Genomic DNA, 26884 nt, shown 5'->3' on the forward strand with positions numbered 1-26884 from the left:
CTTTTCTAATAATAGCAACAGACTCTTTTATATGGATTGTCCCTGCCTCTGTAGTATATATAGTTCACGTACATAATGGAAATATGTACCTATAAGTATACATCTGAAGTTTTCTAGTTGCAAGCATTACAATGACAGGAGCTAATGATAAAACATAGTCTGAAGTTGTTTTTTCTTGGACAGGATAACATTTTTTAGAAAATATCTAACCCCCCTAAACCGCTGCAGATTTCCACTTCACACAAACAACAGTGAAATACACAGAAACCATGACATGCGCTTTACACTCTGAAGAATTTCCAAGCTCCCTTCAAGTTTTAAGGCATAATCAAAGAACCGTCTCACATCTTTAGTAATTGTACCTATCTCCTTTTAAAATTATTGCTCTCTAATAATTCATTACCTAATGACTGCTAATTGGAGAGAAGTTTGCAATCTACATACAGAACACTGACTGAAGTGCAAATTAAGAAGTTAATAGAGTTTCTGTCACAGAGAATAACGGCAGTCTTTCACAAGCACATACTAGAAGAGCGCTTTGGCATATTTCTATTTTATGGAGATAGTTTATACCAGCAATAAAGATTACTACTAGCTTGAAGATTATAGGAGTGTTTCAAAAGAAAAAGGTATAGCTGTGATAATGCCTTTCTTCTCTGATTTATGTAGCTTCTTGTATACTAGAGGTTACATTATCAACACTTCCACTCATAAAATGATCTTCCTCGCAATTTCTCCAAGTATAAAAATCCTACTGCTCTTCTGGTTTACATTTGCAGTTTCAAAACTGTTGAGAACTTACAACTCCATTTATCAGAAACACAAATACTAGTCAGAAAGATCCTAGTAGTGTTTAACAATCAAACGTGAAAAACCAAAAACACATTCTGGGTCATCAATGGGAAAGTACTGGAGTCCTTCCAAAAACTATGGCTATAATAGTATGAAAAAATGCTTTTGAGTGGAAAGATAGGTTGAGAAGTTTACGTTTTTCCCAACCCTATTTTTTTCCCAATTTCTACATCATCAATTGCACAGATGATGCTACTTTAGGATGATCCAGATCACAAATAATAAAATAGCTTCCACATTTCCACCTTTTTATATAATAAAAAAATCATTTGCTTCAGCAACCTCATTAGTGTGCCCCTTCACACAGATGTGTAGCACCCACTGGAAGAACAGGAGCTCCTTACTGATCTTAGCTCCTAGAAGGGACAATAGTCATTAAGCTGCAAGTGCTACCATTACTTGCAGAAAGCAATGACCTGTACTAGCAATATCACTGAACTCCTGTGTCTGTGTCCCTGATTTATAGTAGTAAGATCACCTTGCAGGTTTTGAAATCACATCTGCTGTGGAGCAACAGCTTCCTTTTTATTAGCACCCAGTATCATGAAGGCAAATACCACGAACCACCTAAAGCTAACCACCATAGTCTGTTTTCATCATCTTTCCTTGTATTATTTTTCTTTCCTCTTCTAAAGAGTCACCAGCAGGCTCTACAGTTTCCCACAAACCCTCAGTCAGACCCAGCAAAGCATGAACTGCTCTAGGAATTAAGATAGCAGAATAGCACCTTCTGCTCCCTTTACTTTCTTTGCTGCATTCAGCTTTCCCTCCTGACCCCTAAATCAGGGGGTGACGAGTATTCATCTCCCTCCTGTGCCCACTTGTGGACTGTTAGTCATCAACAAAGAGAAAAAAGACTCAACATCAAACTAACAGGCTAGTTATTGCACTGATTAGGATCAGGAGAGACCACAAACACCATGACAGTGTCACACATCTCCAACCCACTGACATGTTGCTCATGGTTGCAGCAAATGAAACTGAGCACATACAGGATTTAAGAAACCACTTCCCTTGTTTGCAACCCACAGCCAAAAATCAACAGACCTGGGTGGTGGCTCAGAAGGTTGCAGTAAGCAGCTCAGCTGGTCTATTATGGGCAAATACCTGAGAAGGACATCCCCTTACCTGGCCAGGTACACTATCACACTGCCACAAATTAGTAGTTCAGGGTTGCTCAAAGAATCACTAAAAAGATTAGTAAAAGTAGTTCAAATATGTAAGTATAATGTTCAATGGCAAGGTTCACTCTACTACTATACGGATGAAACAGAATCATAGAATAGTTAGGGTTGGAAAGGACCACAGGAAAATCAAGTTAGAATTGATTTAGAATGATTCACAGAAAGACTGAACACACATACAGAAAAGGGAGACACCCCCATTGAGTTATGAGGCTCAGGGTGGACCCCCTTGCTTTCTAAACTGGTAAGAGCTCAGGTGCAGATAAATCCAATTTCAGTCCCAGACTTGCTCAATTTTTTATGTATAAAGGGTTACATATGTAATCAATTAGTATCACCTAAACAATCGCTTCCCAAGATATCAGCAAAAGGTAATCTTAATATGATGTTGTAAAAGTACCAGTTCACCACAGATGGGCTTTTAACACAGCTTTTGAACTGGCAGCAGTCTGCAGTTTTAAGGTAGATCACAAAAACTAGCAGCTGTCTAAGGTTTATTCACAGTTGAAGGTGGATCACAAGATTTATCAGCAGCCTATCATTGCAGGGGGGCTGGACTAGACGATTTCCAGAGGTCCCCTTCCAACCCTAACAATTCTGTGATTCTGTGACTAATTTAACACTTACAAAGCTAGTCAAGAGGATTACTGTAGTCACAACAGTGACTTAAGGATGCCAACATTCATACTGTACTTGCAATAGGGTAATGAAATCAATTTATACACAGATATACACACACAAAGGTATATTGTTTTAGCAATTGTCGACAGAAAGAACACAGACACCAGCAAAAGAGCAGGTTTATTGTACTATCTACATCAAGGTAATACAGGAATAAAGTAATGCATTTAGCTAAAATAATAAACTTATGATACTCTAGTTTTAAGCAGCAAAGCAAATAAGCAGGGTAATGCATCATTACTACATAAGGTTAACTATAATGATTAAGAAAGGTACCACCAATTGCCCTTATACTTGACCATCATCCAGTCCCAGAACTGCTGGAGAGCCCTGGTTGCAGCAAGGATACAGACAACAACCTTTCCTGGCAATTGGCAGGTCCTATGCAGTGCATCCACTTGTAGGTGAGGTCTCCAAAGTCACTGCAAGAGGGCCCAGCTTACGTATAGCTGAATAAACATCTTGCAAAACTTCATGTGCGGAAACATTTGGTGTCACCCTCCCTGTTGGATTCTGCCCAAAGCCTGGCCAGGACTTAAGGAGAAGCCCAAGGGAGTATCTCTATCTATTTCAGGTATAAACACATATTTCTCAACAAGGCCAGACATCTGAGGTCAGGGCCTTGTAATATGTCTCTAAATAAAGAAGTATCATTGTGCTGGTTACTATTACATAATAACCATTACAACAAAGCTTTTATAGACTGGCATCAAAATATATATATTCATACTCAAACAGATAACACATTACATATGCAACTAATACTATGCATATAGAGAGGTATATATTATGGGGTTGTGAGGCTCATCTAGAGGTCAACTTTGGTTACAGCCCACTGTTCAGGTCTCAGTACTTCAATACTTTATATACCTGTTAAAAATTCCCCGTGAGTTCAGTGAAAGTCACATCAAATGTCTCCGCACTTCTCAGTGGATGAGGGCTGAGCCTCAAGAAGTGGGGAGTCTTCGATCAAGGCCCCACCGTCAGCTTTTGGAGACAGTCCTTTGATTATCTCAAACTTGAGAGTTCATGACCTCCAACAGGCCTCCCACTTGAAGAGAGATGCAGGTCACAGACCAATGTGGTCCAGGAGAGCACAAAAGGCCTTGCCTAGGACCACTCTGTACAGGGTCACAAGATGACTGGCTTTAGTCATCAGTAAATTTCCATCCTGGCCACAACCTGAGTCAGTAATTACTAGAAACTGTTTAGAACTCCAGTAACAATGGTACTGTTCCACTCGGGCTATGATCAAGGGAAGGAACATTCCGAGGCTGTCAGGACGATTGATTATTCCTGCTCGCACTTCCAACCTTGGCCAGGCAACAGGAATTCCTGGTATAGTCAATGCTGCCTTCCACCTTAGGCATGCACGTGTTCCTTGTACAGTCAAGAGACACTTCACTGGCCAACCCATTACAGAAAGGCCAACGAATTCCTGAGATCAGAGTGGCCCAGAGGATGCGCGGTAGGGAAATATACCACCATACACCCTTACACTCAATCAGAGGTGACTAAAAGAACACAACAAGCCCCTTTTAACCACTTTTCATCACAAAAAGAGGGGGGAAGCTGGGAAACAGTGTTCTGTATAATTTCTGTAAACAAAAATATGCTACTATCAAAACACTTTTGCCTGCCGGCTTTTAAAAAGCCAGTGTTTGAAGGCCAGTCTCCTGCAGATCATAATATTTTACTGATCTACAATTATTGTTGTTGAAGAGTGGTAGGAGTGAAAAAGCATTTGTGCTTTAAGCAGAAAATAGAACCAAAACGGCAAAATAAAAGTTCTTCTAAAAACCTGGCAGACCAATGACCTAGAGAAGCAGTTTAAATCATAAATGGTTTTACATACTGTTAAGCAGGAAATCAAAACACTCCAACAACAGACTTGATATTGATTCAAAGAAATCACTCCACATACACACTGTAAAGTAAAGCACAAACCTTTATTGGTGCCGGAAGCACGTGGGGGTTCAAACATCCATACACATGTCCAAATAACAGTGAATCTTAAGAATTCTTTTATACCTACTTTTCATCTTGATACAATTTTATCTAAAGCATACGCTCATACATTTCAGTAAGTTACATAACTTGTGGGTTTTTTATCCTATTGTGCCTTGGGTTAGGGCTACAAGGGCAGTCTATGGGTTAGTATTAATCAGGATTCTTACAAGTGTCTTCCTTTTAGCTTAGTATTACTGACTAAATGCAAATACCTGTGAGCTACATGCTTGGTTCTTGGTTCAAATTCTTATCATATTTTGCCATTAGGGACGCCCCTGCTTATAAGCAACTTCTAGAAGCAGATGAAAGAATGCCTACATACCCAAGTTCTAACTTACTGTATATCATGCCCTTTCAGGAGGGCAGGTCCTTACTTGCACACGGGTTTCTATTAAGCAGTCGTGTTTTTAAGTGCCGAGTCAAACTCATGCTACATAGCAAAGTTATGTTAAGCAGGGCCTAGCGGTTTGGTCTTAATATGAAGCATGTTGTAATGCTTTGGGGTTTGGGTTTTTTTTGCTGCCAAAACATCAGACAATATATTATTTCCTGAAAACAAAACAAAAAAAATACTGTTTAAGATGCATGAAGCGGGCTTCATCTTTTAACTCTTAAGCACCTTAGTGCAGTGAGTTAATGAAGAGTGAACCAGTGATTCCTGATAAACACCTTCAGAGTGACCTCAGCACACTAGTAAGGCTTTGCTTCCAGACCCTGGGGAACTTTCATACTGGCACAGCTATTGAAGGTAACAGATTTAATTTTGTGGACAGTAATATAAAAGTGATCATTAACACAAGTCTGCTTTCCCTGCTAAGAATATCCATTTTAAATGTTTTGGGACACTGGCTGGTTAATTCAAGGAAATAGGGAGATAAGAGCCCAGTGAGGAGCTTTTGATGTCAGCAACAAGTTTCACCCCCATCACTATCAGATGCAAGAGCTAGAAAACATTTACCAAGAGTCAAAATGAGCTGGGTTTGTTTTGTTCTACTTTTAAATCGTCCCAGGAGGCTAGTTATGAGCCAGTAAAGGCCCAGTATTACCGCAGAGCTCCTAGAAAGAGTTGAATCAACGTCATAACTTCTAAGAAAACAACCTCCAGCATTCCTATGGGCTTCTGAAGGATATCCAGTGCTTCAGCGGAAAACCCACTAATGCCCTACCTGATGCCCTTCTATTTTATCAATACCAAAACCATCTAAAACATATTTCTCAGAGCACATAAAGAGAGCTGACAAAGAAGTACTGATGGGGTATTTACCTTTTTTGCCTCACATTTCCATCTGCCTTTGCAGATGGAATAAACTAAGCAATTCTTTCAACAGCACTACTCAAGACAACCCCAAAAACAACAACAAAAAAAAGCAACCTATACCTCTAAAACCATTTTATTTTCCCGTTAGTTACATAAATAGGATTATCAGTTCAACCACAACACTAGACTGCAGGTGGCCCTCTTACACAAGGCCGAGCACCGGCTCCTCACCGCTTACCTTGCCGTGCCTACCTGAAAGGCTGAAGCAAAAATCACAGTAAACACTGGACTCCCAGCGCAAGAGCTTAAAACACAGGAGACGCGAAACACCTATCTCACAACCCTCAAAGCATTACTTTTCGCGGATGTTTAATAACATTTTTCAGTCTTATCACCTGCAATCGCCATACAATAAAGACAATAAACTTCTGCTCAAAGCGATAAGGGCGGGGAGTGTTTCTGGAGACAAACGGCTCAACTGAAAACCGCACCCGCGGATCTCATTGTGTTTTCTCAGCTACTCACACGGCGCTCAAGTATCCTTTATTTGTTCTCCGAGACGAGCAACGAACTCGCAGCCTGCCAGCCCCCGCTCCGCACCAGCTCCTGCTGCTCATGCCCCTCACCTGTCAGGACGGTGCCCCCATACTGCGCGCTCCAGGGCCGCCTCCATCGCCGCTTCCCCCGCTCCAACAGGGAGGAGCCTGGGAAGGCCTCACCGGCCCAGCCCAAGATAACTGCCCCACCACCCGCCCCGAGCCCCGCCGGAGGAGCGGCGCGGCCCTTACCGGCGGCCCGAGGAGCGACTCTCCACAGCGGCGGGGTGTTCGTCCCCGAGAGCGGAAGAAACCACGGGCCTACCGCAAATCCTCCGCTGCTGCCCACCCTCTTCTAGTACCCCCTGCCCATCCTCACCGAGCCTGGACAGGCGCTCCGCGCGTTGAGGCGGAGCCAAGAACCAGTGGCTCCGGTTAGAGACGGAAGGAGACCTCTGCCAGCAGCGGGACGAGCAACAACGCCCACCCCCAGGCGGAGCCCTTGGTGGGGGGGTGGGACCGCTGGTTCCGGCCGCACTGCCCAGCCGGGCCGTGAGGGGCTGAGACGAGCAGGCCGCGGCAGCCCAGCCGGGAAGCGGTACGAAAGCAGCGGTGTGCGGTTCAGGCGCTGGCCGGTGCCGCCTGGGAAGGGCAGGCGACAGCAGCAGCAGCTTGCCTGTGTTTTCACCGTGACGCTGGCAGGGAGCTGTGCCGCGCGGTCACGTTGTACTTTCGGTTTCTCCAATCGCTGCAGAGCGAGCCCCTCGTCCCGCCTCCTCAGGTCCCCAGAGTCCTCCCGCAGCTCCCGGGTTCAGGAACGTGGCGTTTTAAGGAAAACACGGTGATTCCTTCACCCACCGCCGGAAGCTGAAGACCGGCTGGGACTTGAAAGGGAGCCTGCAGTCAGAGGAACTGGGGATTGATAAAATGTAAAAGCTCTGTGGTAAAAAATAGGTAGATAAGTAAGGGTTGTATATTTAACGTGCAAATAAAATACATGTAAGCAATGCAGTACTTAAAAGATAAATTTCACATTACAAAGTTACCAGGCAGCCATGATCTGTTTAAAAAGTTTAGGTTTAAACAACTGACAAGCCTATACTGAGTAGATCTTATGTATCCTGAGCAACAGTGAGGGAAACAAAGCTCTTCATGTAACTCTATAGTCAGGGTGTTATCGACAAGTGAGCCATCTCGCTTTAAAATATAAATTTATTAATTGAGCAAGCGATAGCAGATGAAAGAAAACAGCCCTCAGTGCACCAACAAATCTCCACTCCACCCAAAATGCGCACACGGGGGCTTTTGGAGGCTGTCCTTTATACTTTTTCGGTTCGGGACTTCAGCCAATCCTGTGGTTTCTTTTGCTGGGATGTTTTGACGTGGCTCTTTTTCATTGCTTCTCCCCGTTGCTGGGGGGGGGGGGGGGGAGGGGGAGGTGTGTCTCATCGTCGAGAAGCTTCGAGAAGTTTCCAGAAGTTTCGAGAAGCTCCCAGAGGTTTCGAAGAGCTCCCGCCTCCAGCCCAGTCGTCATAGCAACCTCCATCCCCCATATGCTGTAACAAGACACTACCTCAAACTACCCAACCCGCCTTCTCTTCCCTCTCCCAATCCCCTGCAATAACACAACGGATTTCTCCTTCATAATGCAGAAGTCGTAATGCAGAAGTACAATAGTTACAAAAAAAAGAAAATATGATTCCACACAAAGTGACAGTTACAGAGAGTTTCTTAAAATGTAGCAAACAATATTTTCCTTTAAACCTTTTGATGAACAAACTCTACACATTACAAAGGAAAGTGATTTTTACTAAGCTTTATACATGAGTTGACTGCTCACTCACACAAGCACTAGGGTGCCTGTCTCCACATGAGCTGGTGTGACCTGTAGGTTAAGGAACTGGAATGTGATGGAGAAGATGGCAGATGCAGGATCCTCTCTGTATGTCCAAAGTACCTCTTTACTGCTGAAACAAAAGCAAGAAATGAGGGTGTCTTTACAAACTGGATGTACCTCCACAAAAAGAGTAAGAAAATGGTGTAATCAGCAAGTAACAAAATGTCACAAAACCGCAAAGCTTAAGGCTATGAACTTCTGAACTGCTAGAATGTGAGAAACTATGGACTAGGATATTGTTTATTAAGACTTATACTAAACCCAATGTAAAGGTCGGATAACAACGGATGTGAAATTGCTTGAGCCAGCATAACCGACGCTGCTTATCTCTTAAGCAAGCACAACCGACGCCGCTTATCTCTTGAGCCAGCATAACCGATGCCTGCTTATCTCTTAAGCAAGCACAACCAACGCTGCTTATCTCTCAAGCAAGTATAACCGACGGGGTCAACCATAGGACAAAGGAGGAAGACTTCTATAAACGCGGAAGTCAGGATGTATAAAAAGGGACAGTCTGATTTACTTGGCACGGTAGTTGGCGGAGCGCAGACTCCCCTGCCGTCCAGCGCTGTCTTTGCTCATATTCTACTTGCTACAATTAATAAAGTTGTAATTGGAATTACGATCCATTGTGGTCTCAATTTATAACATAGAAGAAATGCGCATGGTTAATAGGGTTAGAATAATAACTTCTCCACCTAGAAGGGGCATAAAGTAGAAAATAATGATCATACAACACCTGAAGTAAAGAGGAGTACATACTAAGGGGAATATGTAGGTGTATTGAGAAGTCTGTACCTCCAGAGTACCTATGCCAATGGGGAAAGGGAGAGGGTGGTATGCTGCCAGGTAGATAGGATTAAAAAGAGGCTGCATCCTCTGACCAATTTGAGAGGTACCACAGGGGAATGTCCCTGTGGACTCTCCCTTTATTCAAATAAAGCTCATTAAAAGACTCCTCTATCTCTTTTTTGGATATTAATTGATGATTGTGAGGTTCAGTCTGCATACTACTGAGAACAAACAGCTTTTGGTAGGCCTTATATATATATATAAAAAAAACCTTTTGCAGTCAACAGTTACTATGATCTTGCCTTTATAATAAACTTAAATGTTTAATTTGCTGATCAAGTAAAGTTTGTGTATTATATGGCTATAGGTTTTGTAATGTTGATATTGAGTGAATGAATTTAAGTTTTGTGTAAGTGTCAAACCACGGGAGTGATTCCTGTCGGCAGCCAGGAACTCCTTGTGACCTCTGTGCTTTGTGTGAAACGCATAGAAATGATCATGGTGTTTGCTTATGTACAATGGTGAAGGGGAAGAAACAAAGGAGTAATCCCTCTTTGATAATTTTGAATGATAAAACAGTAGGGGTGCCTTTTTGCCTTGTGTAACTGCTTGAGTACTTTTGGGAAGGGGGGTTAGATAACCCAAGAGACACATCCTGTTACAGGATGTAGTGAAACCTATGCATTAAATAGATAGCCATATAAGGAATGGGACTGATGGCGCTTAAGCTCGTGATAAACATCTTCCTGAACTTCATTAAGAAAGTTTCTCAACTGGAAAAAGACCCCAGCAACCAAGAGAGGAACAATGGAAAGGAGCCACGTCGACATAAAGGAGAAGACAGGATTGGCTAAAACCCAGGACTACAACAGTATAAGAAACTGGACCCCAGGGCCCCCTGTGTGCGCCTTTGGTGGAGCAGAGACTCCCCTGCGCACCCAGCGCTGCTTGCTTATTGCCTCTTACCCTTAATCAATCTGAATAAAATATTCGCAATCAGTTGTGGCTAAGACTGAATTTTTATAACACCTTCACATGAGTCTTGGGAAACACATCTGAGTCAATGCTGTGCTTTTGTTTTCCCTTTCTAGTTATCTCCTGGCTCCAGGCCATTTGTCACCCAGTGACAGGCAGCTTCCTTAAAGGATCCTCGGTAGAGTGACAGTTGACCACAAGTTTGTAGTTATAATCAGAGCTTTATTATTATATAAAGATTTTAGCAGTCAGCATAGCTTATTGTTACAAAGAATTTCTAGCAATTGGCGTAGCTTTCCTATTACTTAAAATTTCACTTAACTAGGCTTTTTAGTTCTGCAGAGTCACCTCTGCAGATCAGGTCAAATTATTAATAATGAACACAAAATACAAAAATTATAATCTAGACTCTGACTTTTAAAAGCACACAAGTCACCCACACAACCCTCAGAGGAAGAAGAATAATGGAGACAGATACTCCAGCTGATGGCGAGGGTGCCTGCATTCGCTGTGCCTGTATCACACAGGGAAATAAAAAGGCCTTAGCAGTCCATCTGCTGTTGGATCCACTTGAAAACCTTTTGGATAAGCTTATCTATTTATACCTCTCAATTTGGAAGTGTGGTCTTTACCACTTCCATAAAGTAGTAGATTCCAAAGAAGGTGCCAGAAAATCAGTGCAAGAATTTTGGGGGCAGAAGGCAGGTGCACATGGCTTTATTTTCTTGCTATCTGATTATTGAATGAATCCACGCATAGCCTGTGCTTTGATCCAGGTGAGCCGCAGACCTTCAGTAACAGTGCATCACCTCCATTTTATTCAAAACCTCAAAATTTCTCTTGCAAAATTCTGTGGTCCCTAATGGGACCTTAATGCCACCTCAAGCCAGGTGGAAGAGCGAGTGATGCTGGTGACGGTTCTGTTCTGTCCATGTGCAAGACCCACAGCCTTTGAGCAGCCTGACTGAAGGCAATTGAAGCTCTCATTAGGTCTCATTTGCATATAAAATACACACCAAAGTGAGAACATGACTTCACATACACACCATCTGTGACAGCAGCAACCAGTAATCTGACCACAGTCTCACCTCCGCTTCTCCCAAAAGTATAAATTTGGCATTTGAACTCCTCCATGGCAGAGAATGAGAATACAAACCCACCGTGCAGACAAGTCTCCTTGTCAGGAGAGGAGAGCGGAGCAATTACAGTCTGCTCCTCAATTCTCCACAAAACAGGGAAGCCTGTTTGGTAAAATTTACACCTCCAACTATTTTGGATGATACCCAGGTGGAACTAAGCTTAATGAATTACCAATTGTTTTTTTTTCCATATGAGATCAATTAATCGTTGCCTAGCCTTGGATTTTAGAGCTAATGCTGTAAGTGAATTTATGAACAGCAATTCCAAATCTGTATTTCTGGTGCTTCAATAAACCGCATTATTTGTGAATCTGTAATCGTGATAGTTCTTATTGAATGCTACTGTACATATAATGTTGAATTGATTATAATCAGAAATTAAGCCTAGATACATCCAGCCTCTCTGATCTCTGAGGGCTGGCTGGAACGCAAGGGGTTTTATTTTCTGCCAAATTTCTATACTTTTAATGCAACACATATATATTAGAGGAAATCCAAGAATAGCCAGAAACAGCAGACCCAGAGTAGGGGAAATGAGATCATGTGCCATGACGGGACACTAATCAAACTCCTAGCACAACACAAACACATTTATCATCTGTTTTGGTGCAACAAAGACCAGCTCACTGGTTTAGCACGTTTAGAATATTGCTGGTTTAACTTCTGGAAGGCAACAGGGTAAGCAATGTAATAATGCTGCACTTAAGAAAACTGCAGGATAAGAGGATAAGGGCTCAGTGATCATTTATCTCTGATTATCTCTGGGATGGTTATACAAATTGTGATTTGCCAGGGACAATTAGCAATTAATCTAAGGGATATAAGGAAGTACAAGGGGCCACAGAAACTGAAGGAAAAAAAAAAAAGAAAAAAAAGGAAAAGCATTGAAAGATTATTCAGACACTGAGGTGGCATCAACAGAGAATCAGCACCAAAGGTCCCACCATCTCATAGTGTCTTTCTGGACAAAATGTCCAGCACACAGCTAGCCAAGTCCGTAATACATTGGAATGCATTGGGTGATCAATTGGCTGATGCATTGGGCTGTAAGAGTCTGGACTGAAATCAGACTCTACCATCCAGTCTTAAAGATTGGTGTGAAAAGCTGAGGTGGGATTCCACCCTCTATTGTCCGAGAGACTGGTGAGAGGAGATAAGATACCACTGTCCATTGTCTGACAGATGGGCGGTGTGAGAAATTCAATACCTCTGACTGCCTGTTTAGAAATAGATGACAATGGACAGGCAATAACACAAATAGCAGAGGAAATAAAAAGGATCGCCCATGTACCAGTACAAAGATGGGACTCTATATTGAGTGATAATTGGTGGAATAATCTATTCGGAGGGGCTTGGTGGAAGAAGATTGGATTTGTAATTGCATGTTCATTATTAGGATCGCTATTTTTGCCTTGCATGATTCCATGCTTTATAAGGTTAATCCATTCAGTAGTACAAGGAATGCAAATGTCGGCCATACCGTTAGACCCGGAGACAGCGACTAAAGGAAAAACTCATTCTTTGATGATATTAAAGACCAATACCTTTCCTGTGTTATCCGCAGCACAAAAGGCAGTAGTTCAATTGGAATCCAAAACACGAATCAAAAGATTAATCCAAAATAAGGGGAGGGATTGCAAGATGTACAGAAATGATTCGTGTCAAAGGCCTAGAAATCCTTGTGGCCATTGTGTTTGGAAGGAAATAAGTAGAGAGTATTGTGAGACCCAAGCGTTGAATGGATGACCATATAAGGTATGGAACAAAATGAATAAGGAAACTGTGGTTAGGCTTAAAACCTATTACCAAGAAGTTGAGCAACCTATTCTATGAAGTTTCTTCACTGAAGAGGACCTTAGCAACAAAAGATAAGCCTGAGCAGCATAGAAAAGCCACGTCGGCATCAGGACATGAAAAAGGAAGAGATTGGCGGAAACTGGAACTGGAAAAGTACAAAAGGCTGCCTCCCCAAACCCCGGTGTGCGTTGTCGACGGACTGGTGACTCCGCAGCGCACCCAGCGCTGCTTGCTTACTGCCTTTCGATACAAATTGTGATATTAAAAAGAATATTGTCAAATTATTGGATGGTATCAAATCTTTATAACAAAAATTGGTGACCCCGATGTGATTCCTGTGTGGCTGCCTGGGACTGTGGCTCTTATGAGGTTCACCCCACAGATTGTGGCTTGGGAGTGATAGTCTTGGACAGTCTCAGGGGATCAAAGAACAGAAAGGCAATAACCAAGAAATATGAGCTCCCGGAAAACTGCAGTATAAAATACCCGTAATTCTTGTGCATGAAGATCCAGACGAGAACACTGGACTGTAAGTATCATTCGGTTGGGTGGGAAGGCCGGTGTGTGTGTGATTGAGACACAACGACGTTGGAAAGCGAGTGTGGACCTCTTCTCAGTGTGTTTCCAATCTCCCACGAGGGACTTGGCTGCTGAAGGAGGGAAGTGATAGTGATTGATCATAAGGAGACACACCTGGCGGGAAATGGGTCAGAGAAAGAGTTGTGTCTCTAACACAGGAAAGGGCCCACGGAGAGGTCCTAGAAACAAGACAGGGAGCGAGTTACCAGAAATACCCCCAGACAGTCCCTTGGAGTTAATGGTTGAATACTGGGACTCTTGGCCGTCCCGAGAAGGAAAAAGTAAAGAGAAAATGGTCCACTGTTGTATGGAAGTTTGGACCAGAGATGAAATTTGGCCTGATCATCTATATTAGCCCATTTTTGGGTCTTTTGATGATTGGATCTGCCAGGCTGTAAATTTATATGTGAATGGAAAAGAACCCTTTAGTCAAGAGAAGAGTGATAGCACAGCATTATGGAGGGGATCATCGGCAAATGTCTATTCTCTTTAACAGAAAGAAAAGAGAAAAATAAAAGGTCATGGGAGCTGTTAGATAATTTACCACCCCCTTATCAAGGACAAAAACCTGGAGACAATATCTATCCGCCATTAACATCAGATTCTACCCCTAAAACTCCTCCATCCTCCCCTCCCTCCAGTCGAACTAGGAGTAAAATCAGAATACAAAAGGGTGGAAGTCTCCAAGAAGATACAGAGGAAGGGGAAAATTTATTTCCACTCCAAGAGGTTCCTATGGGAGGAAATATAGGGGGGATCAGGTTTGTAGCGGTACCTCTCAATACCGGCGATGTGAGATCTTTTAAGAAGGAGATGGGCCAGTTGTTAGATGACCCCTTAGGGGTTTCTGAATGATTAGACCAGTTCGTAGGTCCTATTACTTATACTTGGGAAGAGATGCAGTCGATATTAGAAATATAATTTACAGCGGAGGAAAGGGCCATGATTAGACAGGCTGGAATGCGAAATTGGGAAAGACGACATCAGCAGGGTCCCCCTGGAGACCAAAAATGGTCTAACCAAAATCCCAATTGGAATAATCATAATGGTCAAGATAGGCAAAACATGGTAGACTTAAGAGAAATTATTATACAAGGGATTAGGGAAGCAGTTCCGAGAGGACAGAATATTAACAGAGCTTTTAGTGAACATCAAGAAAAAGATGTATCCCCTACAGATTGGCTAGAAAGACTAAGGAAAATGTTACAAATGTATTCAGGGGTGGATCCAGCTTCCCCGGTGGGAGAAGCTCTTCTAAAAGCTCAATTTGTGGCTAGATCCTGGGGAGATATTAGGAGGAAGCTGGAGAAATTAGATGATTGGCAGGACCGCGGATTACAGGAACTGTTAAGAGAAGCTCAGAAGGTATATGTCTGGAGGGATGAGGAAAAACAAAAATCGAAGGTGAAGGTATTTGTAGCAGCAGTAAGAGAAGCTCAAAAATGAGAACCGTTTAGACCAATACCCAAGACTCCTGGACTGGCGTATAGAGACAGGAAACAAATAGAACAAAAAGAAAGGATAAAAATGCCATCTGAAGGGGGACCAGAGTGCTATTATTGTGAAAAGAAGGGGCACCTTAACAGAAACTGTAGGAAATGAGTGCAGGATGAAAAGATGTTCAGGGAAGAGGAATAGGGGTGTCAGGGGCTATATATTCTGGGGACAAGAACAACACACAAGCCCTTGATAAAACTGAAGATAAGTCCCCAGGGAGAAGAAATAACGTTTTTAGTCGATACTGGAGCAGAAAGATCTACAGTCCGGTATATACCTTCTGGGTGTCAGATAAGTAAAGATACAACTTTAGTAGTAGGGGCAAAAGGAGAACCATTTAGGGTTCCTGTTATCAAAAATGTAGAGATTGAATCTGAAAAGAAAATTTGCATAGGAGATTTCCTGTTGGTGGAAGAGGAAGAAAATAATTTATTGGGACGAGATCTAATCATAATGTTAGGAATAAATTTAAGAATAGAAGAGTGAGTAATTACCATTAACTTCTATCAATTAACTGAAAAGGACGAAAAGCGAATTGATCCAGGAGTTTGGCACCATAAAAGGGATGTAGGGAAACTAGACATTGAACCTATGGAAGTTGAAAAGAACCAATAAGAATCAGACAGTACTCAGTATCTTTGGAAGGAAGAAAAGGGTTGAAACTGATAATTGAGGAATTGATACATAAAGGGACCTTAGAACCCTGTATGTCACCCCGTGATACCCCAATTTTACCTATTATGAAACCAGATGGGAATTACCGGTTAGTTCAAGACTTAAAAGCAGTCAATCAAAGAACTATCACACAATTTCCAGTAGTAGCAAATCCTTATACCCTATTGAATCAGGTATCACCAGAACATACCTGGTATAGTGTGATAGATTTAAAGGATGCCTTTTGGGCCTGCCCGTTAGCAGAGAAAAGTAGAGACTATTTTGCCTTTGAATGGGAGGACCCAGAGACAGGCAGGAAACAACAATTTAGATGGACAGTGTTACCCCAGGGCTTCACTGAATCACCGAATTTGTTTGGACAAGCCCTGGAAAAATTGTTAACATCCTTCCAACCTGTAGGTAGTATTAAACTCCTACAATACGTAGATGATTTATTGATAGCAGGAAAATCTGAGGAGGAGGTTAGAGAAAACACCATATCTCTGTTAAATTTTCTTGGAGAAAGGGGATTGAAGGTTTCAAAATCTAAACTACAATTTACAGAACCAGAAGTGAAATATTTGGGACATTGAATTAGTAAAGTGTCGTCGCGCACGGAGGGAACACAAACACAATCAATATGATTGATAAGAGTGATCCGTTTATTGTGCTCAAAGGATGGATATATATAGTGTCAAGCTGCCACGTACACACAGCTTCCGGTAGTGATTGGTTGGCATATACAGTATTGGGTACATTCCAGGTGCATTTCGGTGGTTTCCTTTGTTCAAATGCACATCCTCCTTTCAAGGTCCCTGTTCCTACTTTATCGACAATTTTTAGCTACAAGGTTAGCCAGCTGGTCTTCTATCTCTATTGGTTAACTTCCAGGGTTTTTCCACCGCTGGTGACTGTACACAGCTAGTGTTTTGCCCACTTCCACAGGATCTGTGCTTAATTAAGCTCAGACATGGGAACATGACCTTTGCTTGCTAACCATGCTTCCACAGTAAAGGAAAAAAGAAATTAGACCCACACCAGGTGGCAGGGATTATAGCCTTACCTGCCTCAAGAACGAAGAGAGAATTTCGACAGTTGCTGGGGTTATTAGGTTATTGCCATCAATGGATAGAAGGGTTTAGTGAGAAAGTAAAATTTTTATATGAAAAACTCACCTTGAATATGATGAAATGCTCCTTAGATGATGAAGAAAAATTTCAACACATTAAAGAAACATTAATGAGAGCTTCAGTATTGAGCCTTCCTGATATAAACAAACCTTTTCAAGTATTTGTAGACACAAGTAATCACACCGCCTATGGAGTATTAACCCAAGACTGGGTGGGAAGTAAAAAACCTGTAGGATATTTTTCAAAATTACTGGATCCCGTAAGTAGAGGGTGGCCGACATGTTTACAAGCTGTAGTAGCAGTAGCTTTATTAGTAGAAGAAGCTAGGAGAGTAACTTTTGGAGGATCCTTAGTAGTTTATACCTCACATGATATTCGAGGAATACTCCAGCAAAAAGCAGACAAATGGCTCACTGATAACAGACTATTGAAATATAAGGCTATATTCATTCATTCTTCTGATTTGGAATTGACCCGGCAACAATTTCTATTTGGAGAATCAGGAGATGCCCCTAGCCATAATTGTGTAGAAATGGTAGAATTACAGACAAAAATTAGACCGGATCTGGAGGAGGAAGAATTAGAAGAAGGAGAAAAATTGTTTGTAGATGGATCCTCTTGAGTGATTGATGGGAAACGGAAATCAGGATATGCAATTGTAGATGGAAGATCGTTGGAAGTGATGGAATCAGGACCGCTGAGTGCGAATTGGTCAGCACAAGCCTGTGAACTATGTGCCCTGTTAAGAGCCTTAAAAAGGTTACAGAATAAGGAGGGGACTATATTTACCGATTCAAAGTATGCTTTTGGTATAGCCCACACATTTGGAAAAATATGGGACAAGAGAGGCCTGCTAAATACTCAAGGAAAGGGACTGGTACATGAAGAGTTAATAAGACAGATATTACAGGACATAAGAGAACCCGAGGCTATAGCCATCACTCATGTTAAAGGACATCAGAAGGGACTTCAGTTTAGAACTAGAGGGAATAACTTAGCAGATGAGGAAGCAAAGCGAGCGGCTCTTTTAGCCTTTTTGATCAATGAACCCGCAGAGAAAAAATTGACAAACAGATGAATGAATTAAAGGCATATTCTCAGAATTAAATAACGGAATATGAGAAGTTACGTGCAAAACTAGAAAGTAATAAGTGGAGATTACCGTATGGTAGAGAAATGTTACCTAAAAATTATGCAAGAAGAATAATACATAGGTTACACCAGCAGACGCACTGGGGAACAAGGGCGCTAACTGATCAATTTTTGAAATTCTATGGGTGTATAGGAATTTTTGAAATAGTGAAACAAGAAACGCAAGGGTGTCTCACTTGTCAGAGAGTTAATAAGAAAGAGATGAGACAGGCTCCACAAGGAGGAAGACCTTTGGCCCACAGACCTTTTGAAAGAATACAAATTGATTTTACAGAGTTGCCGAAAGTAGGCTGGTATAAATACCTTTTGGTAATGGTAGACCAATTAACGCATTGGGTTGAGGCCATACCTACAGCTATAGCCACAGCCCAAGTAGTGGCCAAACAATTACTTGAGAATATCATTCCCAGATTTGGAATGGTCTGAGTAATGGATTCTGATCAGGGATCCCATTTTACCTCTAAAGTCCTTAAGAGTGTCATAACAGCTCTGGGAATCCAGTGGGACTATCATACTCCCTGGCATCCCCAGAGTTCTGGGAGAGTAGAAAGAATGAATCAAACCTTAAAACACCAATTATCTAAACTAACGATTGAAACAAAGATGTCATGGGTAAAATGCCTCCCTTTAGCATTATCAAACATTAGAACAATGCCCAATTCAGCAACTGGAATTTTGCCTTTTGAAATGCTATATGGGATGCCCTACACACAGGGGTTGCCAGTCAGCCACCCCAGAATAGAAGATGCTTCTATCCAACATTATATTATAAATCTGAATAAAAGTATGCAGGAACTAAGAGCCAAAGGGATGCTAGCTTAAAGCACCTCTTTGGAATTCGCAATTCACAAAATTCAGCCTGGGGATAGAGTATTGATGAAGAGTTGGAAGGAAGATAGTTTAGCCCCTCGTTGGGAAGGACCCTTTCTTGTTCTCTTAACCATAGAAACAGCAATCCAACAACAGAAAAAGGAGGGACTCACACCTCCCAAACTAAAGGACCGCTCCCAACAATAGAGCCAAATAACTGGAAAGTAACGGCTCTACCTGGTGAATTAAAATTGAAACTCGCGCGTAAGGCAGGTGCCTGATGAAATTAGGTATCTAGAAGAAAGTTGTAACTGTTATCCTTTTGTTTGCACTGAATGTAATTATTGTAAAGAGAGGTGGTATTATCATTGTTACAGCAGGTACCCTCCCAAAGGATTGTGTCCAGAGTGTACATTAACTGAACAAGCTTTGACTAATACGTTACTCAAATTTGTAGTACAAGTGGGAATAATAGAAAAGGATTCCAAAGACTGGTGGGAGCTATTTTTGAACGGAACTCAAGGAGGCTTAAATAGCCCAGCAAGTATTAAAAGTATTGAGTGTCGCAAACGAAACTGAGTCCTTTGTGACGTCGAGGCCGTTAAGGCTAGGAATTGGGAAACCATTAAAAAGCGACATGAGAAACGACAGAGTTTGTATAGTGCCCCTGAAGATTACCCCTGCTGCCGAGAAGATGGTGCACCTCGCTGCCGGAAGAAACCTGGTAGTCGAAGGAGGCAGAGAAGTAAAAAGAATGTGGGGTTTGATAATAACAATCTTTCTAGTAATCTTTCCCCAATATGAGATTGCCGACTCATGTTCGAAGTGCTACCAAAATGTTAGATTTGGCCAAACAATGACTTGGTTGTTTGCATATCACACTCACATCAATGTCCGATGCTACGACCAAAGACAATTAGAAACTTGCAGGTTTAATGATAAAGACCTTTTTGTAGCACCAAATTTAGGAGCACAAACTGGAAGAGTTACAACCAAAATTGGTAGTTATCCCCGTGGAGAAAAATATGTATGTTTCACCAAACCAGGAATGTGGGGATACTCTGATGGTGGGGGTGTGCAAGATCGATTTAAAGAGGAATTAGTGAAAAATGCTACTGAAAGGTTAGTAAGACCTCAAACTACATCTTCCTGAAAGATATCTCCTAGTCACCTATATGAAAAGATTAAGAATAGACTTACTGAATGGGATTTTCCCACCCTCAGAAAGAATTTATATGTGGATCTGGTGCAGAGAATAGCAAATGAGTTAAATGTGTCTAACTGTTGGATTTGTGGGGGATCTCAAATGACAGAGCAATGGCCCTGGAGAGGGGAGGGGGTAGAACCTTGACAATTAATCATATGGAATAATATGCATAAATCCACAGAACTGAGACCTGAAGGGTGGGTATTAACTCATCAAGTTCTGGGTCAAATATGTATATCTAGAGAAGGGAATAATTTTACCCGTTATGTGGGACATACCCCCTGTAAGATGATATTAACCACCAACTCTACACAAATAAATGATACAGATGGTGTATGGTGGCCAGAACCACCAAGGGGATACTGGTCACGACAGTGTGAAAATAATGAAACAATATGTTGGAAAAAATTAACCAAAGCTAACCCATTCCATGAAATCGAGGACTTGAGACTTTTTTGGGAAACGCCTGGACAACTAGAAATTAAATGGAAAGCCCCTGATGGTCTATTTTGGATATGTGGAAAGAGAACTTACAGTAAGTTACCGAATAAGTGGAGAGGAACTTGTACAATTGGTATAATACAACCAGCCTTTTTCTTGTTACCAAAACAAAAGGGTAATCAGTCAGGAAGACCATTATACGAAACCCTTGGACGAGTAAAGAGGACGATAAGGGTAGGGGGTGATCAAAAATGGAAAGAAGAGGAATGGCCGCCTCAGAGAATAATAGAACATTATGACCCAGCTACTTGGGCTCAGGATGGGAACTGGGGTTATAGAACCCCTGTATATATGTTAAACCGTATTATTAGATTACAGGCTGTAGTAGAAATAATTACTAATCAAACTGCACAAGCGTTAGAATTAATAGCTAAACAACTATCGCAAACGCGAGCGGGGGTCTATCGGAACTGACTGGCTTTAGGCTATCTGTTGGCAGAAGAAGGAGGGGTATGTGGAAAACTCAATACCTCTGAGTGCTGTTTAGAAATAGATGACAATGGACAGGCAATAACACAAATAGCAGAGGAAATAAAAAGGATCGCCCATGTACCAGTACAAAGATGGGACTCTATATTGAGTGATAATTGGTGGAATAATCTATTCGGAGGGGCTTGGTGGAAGAAGATTGGATTTGTAGTTGCATGTTCATTATTAGGATTGCTATTTTTGCCTTGCATGATTCCATGCTTTATAAGGTTAATCCATTCAGTAGTACAAGGAATGCAAATGTCGGCCATACCGTTAGACCCGGAGACAGCGACTAAAGGAAAAACTCATTCTTTGATGATATTAAAGACCAATACCTTTCCTGTGTTATCCGCAGCACAAAAGGCAGTAGTTCAATTGGAATCCAAAACACGAATCAAAAGATTAATCCAAAATAAGGGGAGGGATTGCAAGATGTACAGAAATGATTCGTGTCAAAGGCCTAGAAATCCTTGTGGCCATTGTGTTTGGAAGGAAATAAGTAGAGAGTATTGTGAGACCCAAGCGTTGAATGGATGACCATATAAGGTATGGAACAAAATGAATAAGGAAACTGTGGTTAGGCTTAAAACCTATTACCAAGAAGTTGAGCAACCTATTCTATGAAGTTTCTTCACTGAAGAGGACCTTAGCAACAAAAGATAAGCCTGAGCAGCATAGAAAAGCCACGTCGGCATCAGGACATGAAAAAGGAAGAGATTGGCGGAAACTGGAACTGGAAAAGTACAAAAGGCTGCCTCCCCAAACCCCGGTGTGCGTTGTCAGCAGAGTGGTGACTCCGCGGCGCACCCAGCGCTGCTTGCTTACTGCCCTTCGATACAAATTGTGATATTAAAAAGAATATTGTCAAATTATTGGATGGTATCAAATCTTTATAACAGCGGGAAATGCTGAGATAAGACCCCAGTTGTCCATTGCCTGAGAGATGGGTGGGAGGAGCTGAGATAAGACTCCTCCCTCCATTATTTCAAGGATTGCTGAGAGGAGTTGCTGCCCATTACCTCAAGGGTTGGTGTGAGGAATTGCTGTCCATTAGCTCAAGGATTCCCAACAGACATGTGCTGAAGATCTAGCTGAAAGACTAGTGAAAATGGATACATGTGATCCACTAGGAATTTACAGTACATGACATTAAGACAGAGATACCTCCTCATCCAACACATAATAAAGGGAAAAAAAGTAAACGCTGCTGGGGACACCAACTGCAGAAGACAATGACTATAGATCCTTGGGATGCTGCTGGATCCACAGTGATGACTATCTCTCTCTGCACTCTGGATGCTTGCTTAATTTCTATCTTTTTTCTGATCTGTCCTATCTCTATATTTTTACAGTAATTTTTTTATAATAGCCATCTTTTCTTTAATAATTATCTTTTTATGATAAACAAACTGATCAATTGCGGCGCTTGACCTCGCTTGCGTCTTAATTTCACTCTGAGGATCAGAACAACATATTTCTGACACTGGGTTTTTCTCCAGTCGGACCTTGACACAGTCTCAAAGAGTTCTGTTAAATGGGGTTACATCAGGCTGGTATCCACTCACCAGTAAGGTCCCACAAGGCTCAGTTTTAGTGCCAGTGCTCTTCAGTGTTTTCGTAAGCAGTCTGGATGCACAAGTCAAATGTACATTAAGTTTGCCACTGATACTAAATTAGGAGGAGCTGTGGAATGCTCCAGTAGATCTGGGTAGACTGGAGAGCTTGGGCCATCACCAAACATCTGATATTTAACAAGTGCAGGTGCTGATTTTCCACCTGGGACAGGGTAATCCTGGTTGTCCATACAGACTGGAAGATGAGAGGCTTTGGACAAGCCCCATGGAAAGACATCTAGGGATTTGAATATAAGTCAACAGTGTGCCCTACCAGCCCAAAGTTGGGCCAACAGCCCAGCTGTGTCTTAGGGTGCATGTCACAGACCTGAGATCACCAGCAGCCCTGCCCAGCTCCCCAAGGGCTCCAGCTACCCTGCCCATAGCCCAGAACCCCAGTTCAGAGCCTTCCCAGGGCTGTCAGTCTCTGCCTCAGTGACAACATAGCAGTGCCAGTTTCCAGCTCCCCACAGCCCTGCCCTGCCCAGTCGTGGTTCCCACTGAGCTGTGCCAACCCATAAGTCGATGCCCTGGCCCAGCCTTGGTTCACCCACAAGGCCTACATGGACATCCTGGGGCTGTGTCTGACCCAGGTTCCCCTCGCTGGGCTAGCCCTGACCTCCATCCATGGGCTGGTGTCCCAGTGATGCCCTGCTCCCAGCTGGAGCAGTGGGATAGACCTGGCTGCCAGCTCTGCCCTGCTGCCTATTGGAAAAGCAGTCAGGGCTGGCGTCCGGTTGTGATTTATCTCAGGGATGTTCCTGCCTCCTGAATTATGAATTTATCAAGAACTCATCAACAAAGTTTTAAGTTGACAAGCAGGTATCCTTTATTGTGGCACCGGGAGACACAGGGGATATCTCCTCTGAGCGTGTCTCCCCCAAGTGCTAAACAATCTGTGATTATATAGTCATTATGCATACATATTTATTACATACTTGCATATTCATGAGGTTACTTATGTGTTACGTCATTCTTCTAGATAGCTTTTCCTGCATGCGCACAAAAATGTGGTTGTGGTCTTTGGGGGTCATTTACTTCTTCCAACAATCTTCATCACTTGGCTGCTCCTTGAACTCTTGTCCTGGCAGTCTTTGGAGCATGCGCAGTAGATAAACACGCTAGCTTAACTAGTTTAGTAACACTACTGACATAATTGAATGATTTCTTCCCGTCCTTCTACTTAGCAGTTAACTTAGCTATAGCTCATCCTGAACATCTGCTGGTTTCAGATAATCTTTATTTACATGTCCTGTTTTGCTTACAATAAATATTATGCAAGGTTATAAGGTCCTAGATCTATGTCAACTACGGTCATTTATCTTATACAAGGATGATCACTAAGCAGAACTAAATTTACTGACTTAGATTATATTCCATCCAATATTTCTCTGTTTCACTCCACTTACATACTCTTCTTTTTGACAGCATATTATTTATTATCATGCTCACGTGGTTGCACACCAAACAATTCAATGTTACAGTGATTAGAAGCTGGGGTCACTGTGAACTAATGATTATCATCTGGGGCAGGATGTTCGCTTTGTGGACTGAGACTAGGTCATGCACAGTGAGCCATGTCCTTGATTCCTCACCAATCTTTCATGTCCTCTCCTTGAAATGAATAACACTGCTAAGGGATATAGTAGTACATATGTTTGAGGTGCCATGAACATACTCATTTTTCATTACAGCATTTCATTGACTTGATATGACAGAGGAGCCATCCTAGTTATAGTCACAGATGGACCTTCAGTTTTATCCTACAAATTGTGTTATGTCAACAACTTCAAATGCAAAACTGTGTCCCAGTCTCTGCATATATACATAGTCAAAGGAGCACCTTCATTTCTATCATTCCTATTCTTCCAGTCTTCTGCTTTATTTTCTCTAGTATCTCTGACCATTCCTGGTGCATCTCAGTTATCCAGATTAAAATTCCTCCCTCTGGAGGACTTTCTAGTGAAAATAAGGGTATAATGAACAGCATCTTCATTCAAAAAAAAGGGTTTGGAAGAACTAAATCCCACATGCCAATCATCTGGAGCTTCTTAAAGCTGACAGGATCAGGGATAACTGGTAATTTTAGTCCTTCCTGCTCTTCACTATCTTCCATAATGCCTCTTTAAGGGTTTGTTTGTCATGCACCACTTGTGCAGTCAGGATGGCTGAAGGTCATTTAGCACTTGAAACCTTTTCTTTATCTGCAGACCTTGGAGGCCAGTTGTGGTCACTAAACCCTTGAAGCACAGTTGCACATTTGGGATGTGTTTCCACTTGCCATGTTAATACATTATATGTGTATATGTGTCTCTGTCTCCTTTTCCCTTACCTGGTTTTTTGATCTTCACGTTTCTGTTGGGCATGTTTCTGATATTTGCTGTTACTTATTGTATCACATGCCTCAGGCTGGCAATTTCTCTAAAAGCCATATTTTCCATTCTTTTATTAAGTTTCCTAATCCTATTCCCCTGGGGAGCTTTCACATGTCTGATCCACAAATAGCTCCCAGACTCACTCATCCATTTATCAGTCTTTTTACATGCATCCTTATTTAAAGTAATATTCCCATCTCCTGATTTCCACCACCTTTTTGCTAAAGCAAATAACCAGAATCATATTCCCTGCGTACAATAATCTGAATCTCAAGGCACCCATCCTTCTATTACCTCATGACCTCTAAAATTACTTGCAAGCCTGCATGCAGGGCTGGATTACCTGCCCAGAATTTTGTCCTCAGGTCTGCACATCCAGTGTTCCATCTGCCACTTAACATTGAACTTTGTCATGGAGGAATCCAGAACTTCACCTGTAAGAGAGAAGCGACAATATACTTTATTGATATAACAAAATTCGGTGGTAAGTGTGACAGGGGTTTAATATGATTTGATGGCAAAGTTCATTCAGTCATTTACTGCGTAGAGGACAGGGTTACATAGAACTGTGAGGGAGGTCCTCCCATTGAGTCATTAAGAGAGAACCCATTGCTTTCTAAGCTCCTTCTCAAGGAAGCGGTTAGGGGTGGCTGGATCCACTCCTAGTCCCAGACTTAGTCAAGTGTTCATATTTAAAGAAATATATATGTATGCACGATCAATCCTTTATATCACATAGTAAAGATTTCAAAGTTTAGCATGCTATTAATCACTGTCATAGAGGCCCACAGAATTGACTGAGGTAGGTTAGAAGCCCCAAAGAAAATTTATTCTAATAAAAAATCATTTAATACTCCAACAACATTAGTAAACTACAGGTTCTAAATGCCAAGCAGAATCAAATGTGACTGATTTAACCTGAAGTTGTAAAGGGAAATAACCCAAAGCACATTTCAATCACCAGTCAAGATGAGGGCTCTCAGCCTTGAAGGGTTTTCTCAGGCAGTGTCCTGTCCAGAGGGGAGAGTCCTCCACTACAGATGCATTGCTGCAAGGAGGACCAACTCAACTCTTGCCCTGCGCCAGGAGCCCATCTATATCCCAGTCAAATCTGATCTGTGGTCAAAAATATGATCTGAGGGTTCTTGGTTTTCAACCAAAGTGTGGGTCTAGCAACAGCCCATCGTGCAAGCCTGTTGTAACCAGAATCAGCAGATTTTGTGGTTACCCAAGCCAGCCCAAAGTCAGTGGATATATGCTAGAACTATCAGATATATATTTATATTTCAACAGAGATGAGAGTAAGCAGAGTATTTATTAGCAAGTGTTGTGGCTCAGTGGTCCTTCCATCAGGGTGGATGCAGCCGCTACAAACTTCCAGCAGTGAACCAGATTTTGCTTGTGCTGAAACTATGCATCCATGTTTCAAAGCCTTCTACCAACAGAATATTCTTTTACAGTGACTGGGCATTCATGTTTTGGTCCTTAATACTAAGGGCATGATATCATACCCTGAAGAGAATCAGATTTTTAATAGCAGTAAGATGCTGTATTTAGATAGATTTTAAGGACAAATAGTGTGTGTGGGGGGAAATATGTATTCATGTATTATTTTACCATTAATGTATAAGGCGAATTTTGAAGGTTGCTAGAACTCTAAAATAAGACCATATTGGAATGTGCTGAGACTATTAGGACTCTACACTCAGATAACATTATCAAGATACTGTATGTTAAATTATGTTAAGCTACATCAGAGAAAACACAAGCTATG

The 26884-nt window shown here is 41.9% G+C and overlaps 1 protein-coding gene across 10 annotated transcripts in view; it reads right to left on the reverse strand.

The window, feature by feature from the left end:
- Positions 1-10202, reverse strand: part of RESF1 (retroelement silencing factor 1) — a 33834-nt gene extending 23632 nt beyond the window's left edge. For 4 of the 10 annotated variants that reach the window (XM_080618078.1, XM_080618083.1, XM_080618080.1 and 1 more), the window contains exon 1: positions 6901-10202. The gene's annotated coding sequence lies outside the window, so the exon portion shown is untranslated. Of the gene's footprint in view, positions 1-6611 lie in introns of all 10 variants that reach the window. The other 6 variants (XM_080618086.1, XM_080618082.1, XM_080618077.1 and 3 more) reach the window with 2 other exon arrangements.
- Between the last annotated feature and the right edge of the window lie 16682 nt (positions 10203-26884).

This window comes from Psittacula echo, assembly GCF_963264785.1.
Source record: "Psittacula echo genome assembly, chromosome: 1".
NCBI lineage: Eukaryota > Metazoa > Chordata > Aves > Psittaciformes > Psittacidae > Psittacula > Psittacula echo.